Raw genomic sequence first — 6,725 nt, forward strand, 5'->3', positions numbered from 1 at the left:
AGCAATACCTGTGGTTGATGCCACCCACCTCTAACAATATATAAATAGTCTAAATTCTATTCTTTCCCACAGAGCTTTGACTCATGACAACATGAGCCACTACAACTATTGTAGTGGTCTGGGTTATGGCTGTGGAGGTCTGAACCATGGCTATGGAGCATATGGATATGGCTGCTGCTGCCCATCTTGCAGATACTGAATGGTCCTATGGATTCTATCAAGAAATGTTTGGGGCTGCTGGGCTACTAGACTCACCCTAGACATTCACCTCCAGGTTGAATACTTCAGATTCATTGACCAAAATACCTCACGTCTTCACAAAAAAACAAATTACACTTGAAAATATTATTATATCACTAATCATGGTTGAAAGATCTAGATGTAAAAAAAAAAATTTTTCTAATACACTTTCTTTCACACCAAAATGCTTTGCATTGATGTTTGCCTTCTCTCGCTTATTGATATACAGTATTGATGTGTGTGTGTATTTCACTTAGAGTATGTGGAATCAATCAGGATCTTTTTGAAAATACACCATCATATCTAGAAGGTTTGGGAAGTCAGATACTAATATTTATTCAAGTGGAATTGTGAGCTGGATGGCAAAATGCAAGACTTAGGAATAGGCATCTTTTGTTCAGCTTTGTCATTTCAAAAGTAGGACGCTATAGGATTTATATAGATCACTATGTTTAGCCACACCTCCTTCAATTAAAACTAGATTTCTGGGGCTGGGAAGGTGGCTCAGTGGTAGAGTGCTTGTCTTGCATGCATGAGGCCCTGGGTTTGATTCCTCAGCACCACATAAACAGAAAGGGCTGGAAGTGGCGCTGTGGCTCAAGTGGTAGAGTGCTAGCCTTGAGCTGAGGAGCTGAGGGGCAGTGCCCAAGCCCCACAACCAACAAAAAAAAATAAATTTGTAGGTGGATGAATTTAATTTTAGATCATGATAACAATCCCAATAGTGATTCCCCTATGTTCACATATAACACAGACTGAGGCATGTTCTACACATCCCAGTGTCCTTATTAGCAGAGTTTTACCTGCTTAGAATCCTCGTTTTGCTCCTCACTTTTCTTCACTGACTCTATGCTGACAAAAATAACATAGAAAATGCTACCTTTGTTCTTAATAAAAACTTAAGCAGAGCTAAGCAGACCTGTCACCAACTGGTTGTTTAGCCACAAATGTCTCTCTAACTCCACAAACACCTGTGTTCTCATCTGACAGGCAGAAAAAGAAAACGTGATCCGATATCTTCTGGTGCTGGGGTAGAACATCTACATAAAGTCCAGCTAAGCATAAGAGAACAGGTTACTTCAAATGAAGAAGCATAATTGTGTTGGAAGGGTCCCTAGAGAAATTGATATAAAAAAGAAAACCTTCTTCCATGGTGTCACCTCAGGGAGCCTTTACACATGTAAGCTGTGTTAAGTTAGCTGCAGAAGATGGCACAAGGAGAAAAAGGAAGAAGAGATAGAGAAAAAGATGAAGCAATGAACAAAATGCTAAATGCACATGTTAACATTGTTAAATGCACAATGCTAACACTGAAGAATCTCTTTGTATTGGTCTCAAACTTTTTGAAATATCACAATGTACATTATAAGAGCACGTTAAAGGGAAAGTAAAGGGCACCATCTACACTTAGCAGTTTTAGACAATACTGCTCATTTAAAATGCCTTTGCGGTACTCTGCACTATTCATTATCTTCCTTTATCTGATCTGACTGAAAGTCTGTTCTCAGATAATAGTTTTTAAAAACTGCATTATTCCCACATATGCACACAGTGGACAGCTCCTGGTGACGCTGTGTCCTTGTGTGATTGTTCTGTGTTCCTGCTACAGATTGCTCCCCGACAATTCAAGCTAAAAGACAGGAAAAACTATATTATGCTTCCTTTTTGCTTAGTTGGTCAATATTTTCACAAAACTTCTCCAGAAAGGAGCACATGTCACCAGATCTGCACATCTGTCTCAGTACTTCCCACTCATGGAACTGATTCTTTTATTTGTGGTTCTAGTTTCCAATTCTCCTCTGAAACCAGGATGACTTTTTTAAACTAACACTTCTAGATCTCCTTACTCATGTAAGGAACAATAACATAATTTTATCTTAGGAAATGTCATTCCTCATCATCATATAGATGGATTCACAGAGGAATTCTTTTATCAAGATTGTCTCACACAGGGTTTCCTTTGTGAGAAAATATTAACATATATCATTAATTAAATATAGAAAGCAAGAAGTTGGCAAAACTACTCATGAAATAAAGAGCTAGTAAGAAAAACAGGAATGTATATTTTTGAACACCACTCTAAAATCCTAGAAAAGTATAGCATTCATCCAAATCCCATGAATTATGTTCTCAGATTGCAAACATCCCAAATGGAATTTCAGTCATTGCAATTCATCATATTAACAAAAAAAGAAAGTAGTATTAATATTTCAATAGATTAAGATAAAACTTGATAATATTTAATACTTCTTTATAAAATTTTTAAGCCAGTAAGATAGGCAAAGGAAATAACTTCCTCATCTTGACAAATGGTATCTTCATAAAAACTACAGCTAATATATCATAGTTAATAATGAAATATTGGACAGTTTCTCTTGAGATTAGAAATGAGATAAGTATGACTACTACCAAAACATTTATTCAGCCTTGGAGCATGGCTCTTAGCTAGTGAGCTTACTGATGGTTAATTACTTAATAGATCAATGAAAAAGAGACTGGAAAATAAAATACAGATTTGTCATTAAAAATAAATCACATAATAATAGAAAAGCCAGATGGTCTTGTTTCACTGAGAAGCACATAGGCCAGTGGAAAGGAACATTCTGTACCTCTGTGCAAAGATTCAAGCATAAAGGGTAGCCACCCTTGAATAATAACATCTCACCGCTTAAAAATGAAAATAAGGACCAAAAGAGAGATTGTTGGCTTCACTTGGCAGATGGGTAAAGAAAATATTATTCTTTTTTTTTTTTTTTTTTTTTTTTTTTTGTCAGTCATGGGGCTTGAACTCTGGGCTTGAGCGCTGTCCCTCAGCTCTTCAGCTCAAGGCGAGCGCTCTACCACTTGAGCTACAGCGCCACTCCACTTCCAGTTTTCTAGTGGTTTATTGGGGATAGGAGTCTCACGGTCTTTCCTGCCTGGGCTGGCTTTGAACCGCGATTCTCAGATCTCAGCCTCCTGAGTAGCTAGGATTACAGGCGTGAGCCACGGGCGCCCGGCAAGAAAATATTCTTGACTCACATCTTGACTCACTCACTAGTGTAAGACACATTTTTATTAATTGAAGTAATTAAGAAATTTGAAATATAAAAAATAGTATCCACCAAAGACAAAGTTGTGTTACAATTAGAGTTCTTGTCTTTAAAAAAGAAAAAAAAAGCTCACCTAAAAGAAAGATATTTCTGATGCACTCAAATTAAAGAAAATATTGAAGACATTTGAGAAAGACACAAAACACTATTAAAATGAACAAAAATATCAAGCATCATTTTATAACAAAAACAAAAGGTGGACAACCACAGAGCAAGAAAATGCAAATTATAAGTACAAGAAAATAGCATTGTGTACTCCCAGGGTAGCTCAAATTAGAGACTGAAAATATCAAGTATTTTGAGAATTCTCAGAGCCACCAATTTGCAAACAGTCCTGGTGGGCAGGTAATTAGCCCAGCCCTGTGAAAAGTGTATGGTATCTAAATATACTATTAATATGTTTCTAGATTATTAAAGCCAGAAATTCCACTCTAAAGAATGAACATTTTTGTTTAGCCCAGCTGTTGTGTGCCTTCTACATGTCAACAAAATGTATCATAAGCATTCTTATGCTGCCTTTTGAGAGACTGAAGTAGTTTGGGGAAGCAACCACAGAGATCTGCAGAAAGGACTGAATGCCTTGTGCTATGTCAAGTAATGAGGACCTAACCTATAACAGTCAGTTAATCAATATTGGTCAAAATCAATCTGCTCCCCCCTCCAAAAAAAAAAAAAACAATGAAACAAATCTTTTGACACATGTTTGAAGTGCTCTGACATAAAACCAGATTAAGCTCGCTAATGAGACCTTCATGTTCTGGAGTAAAGAAGGATTCTGGAGGAATTCCAATGCTTCTAATATCTTTGAAATCACATTCCAGGCTCTTATTGATGGAATAGCATGCAGAATGCTGTTTTATGGGTTATCTGTGAAAATGTACTCCAGGAATTGAGTGACCTAGTAGTGCAGTGGCAAGAATGACAAACTAATACTTAAAATGGCTATTTTAAATGAAAAAATATAAGCTGAGCACTAGTGATTTATGCCTGTAGTCCTAGCTAATTAGGAAGGTGAGATCTGACGATCATGATTCAAAGCCAGTCTAGGCAGGAAAGTCCATGACACCATTATCTCCAATGAGCTACATAAAAACCTTGAAGTAAAGCTGTGTCTCAAGTGGTAGAGAGCTAGCCTTGAGCTCAAGGACAGCACTGAGGCCCTGTGTTCAAACCCAGGTCAGGCATACACACACACACACACACACACACACACACACACACACACACACACACACACACACACACACACACACACACACACACACACACACACACACACACACACACACACACACACACACACACACACAGAAAATATGTTCCAAAGTATCATGGGAAACTAGATATATAGCATATAGCAAAGAATTCTTTCTCATGAGGAACTCTCTTTTCCTAAATAAACAAAAGATACATTAAAAAATTAGTGGAAATTGTGCTAAATTACAAAGGCAGTAAGGTTTGAGGTTTGCCATACTCATACATGACAGCATGTACAAAGGCCCCTATTTGAGAATGATAACATCTAAATTAAAACCAATTCTCTCCTCATCTACTGAACTCCCACTTATAATACCAGGTGCTACTTTGAAAACACTATGATGTTCTGGGCTGTGGATTGATTGGGCTATGGCTATGGTGGCCTGGGCTATGGCCATGATTATTGCAGCCTTGGAGGGTATGGATATGGCTGCTACCATCCATCTTGCTGTGGCAGATACAGGTCTTATGGGTTCTACTGAGAAACCACCAGCGTCACTTAGATAGTAAAACTCTTCATTCTGTATTTTCTGAGTATCCTTTCCAGGGTTCTTTTTTTTAAAAAAAAATAAGTTTTTTATTGTGAAAATACTGTACAGAGGGGTTACAATCACATGAGCAAGGTAATGAGTACATCTCTCTCTCTCTTTTTATTGTGAGAATACCATACAGAGGAGTTACAATTACGTGGGCAAGATAACGAGTACATTTCTGATCAAGCATTGTTGCCCCCTCCTTTGTTTTTCCCCTACCATCCCTTCTCTCCCATTCCACAATTACATTTCCACCTTTCCAATCTTCCACTCCCCTGCCTAAATTGTAAAGTTCATTTTTTGACATAGTGTCTTGTACATCTCATTGTTGCAATGGGTCCACCTGTATCCCTATTTAAACATTTTGTTTTTTCCCTTCCCCTCGCCAAATTATACCAACATCAAATACAGTGAAAACAGGGGTTATACTGTGGGGGAGGGACATACGAAGCAACAAAAAAAAAAACACTTGATACCTTATAAATACATTAGAAACAATAGCAAGAAATAAAAAACTACTTGTGTCCTTATCTTGGAGTTCATTTCACTTAACATCATCATATCTGACCTTTTCTGCTTGTCTCAGATATATACTAGTTATTGCAAATAAGGGAAACCGTGGGACCTATGTTTCTTTGCACCTCTTTCCAGGGTTCTTAAAAGTAACTTGTTTCTTAATGGTAAATTTCTATACCCGTCTATGCCCTACCCACGTTGAAAGTCTTGTTGGACCAATGGCATATGCAATATTTCACTATTCCTTTAAAGGTTTAGGATTGATAAGATATTATTCCTCCCTTAATGGCCTTGAGCAAAAAATCTAAAGAACAGCACTCGGGCCCTAAGTTCAAGACCCAAGCCCATCACAAAAGAAAAAATTGTCATGCAAAGAAAACTCTAAGCCCAGTTGCTTTGATTAGTAAATTCTTTAAACAACTTCTTTATAAAACAGTACCAACAATAAGTTAACTTTTCCACAAAAGAGGAAAAGGGCAAAATGTACTAACAACATCAATACCTAGCAAGGGCCTTCCATGAAAGGAGAGTATATATTATAAACATGACTGTGAATATCTAAAACAATATAGGATCAAATCAAATCCTAGGAACTATACTTCAAAAATTGCAGAACCCCTACATTCGTTTAGGACCTGAGGAGTCACTTGCTGCAATTCATCACATTACCAGAAAAAGAACCAATGTCATATGAATATCTCAGTAGATTAAGATAAAACAGGATAAAATTCAACAGCCATACATGAATCTTAATGTATCTAAGGAATAGAAGAAAATAACTTCCTCAATTTGATAAATAGCATCTCAAAAAATCTATTTCTCTTTCATGTTTAATTCTGTAGGACAGAATCATTTCCCTCAAAGTTAGGAACAAGACAAGGATGACAAAAATCCTACAACTTTCATTTAAGTTTAAGATCTTAGTCACTGAAATAAATCAATGGAACCAAATGGAACCTTTGCTATTACTAACTAATTACAGAGTCAAGCATGTCCAAACACAATCCAACTTGTAAAATAATCATATAGAACATTGGGGAAAAGGACTCAATTACAAACACACTCAAGAATACACAAGAGCAAGATT

This window comes from Dipodomys merriami, unplaced genomic scaffold, assembly GCF_024711535.1.
Source record: "Dipodomys merriami isolate MVZ:Mamm:240054 unplaced genomic scaffold, mDipMer1.0.p SCAF_2, whole genome shotgun sequence".
Taxonomy (NCBI): domain Eukaryota; kingdom Metazoa; phylum Chordata; class Mammalia; order Rodentia; family Heteromyidae; genus Dipodomys; species Dipodomys merriami.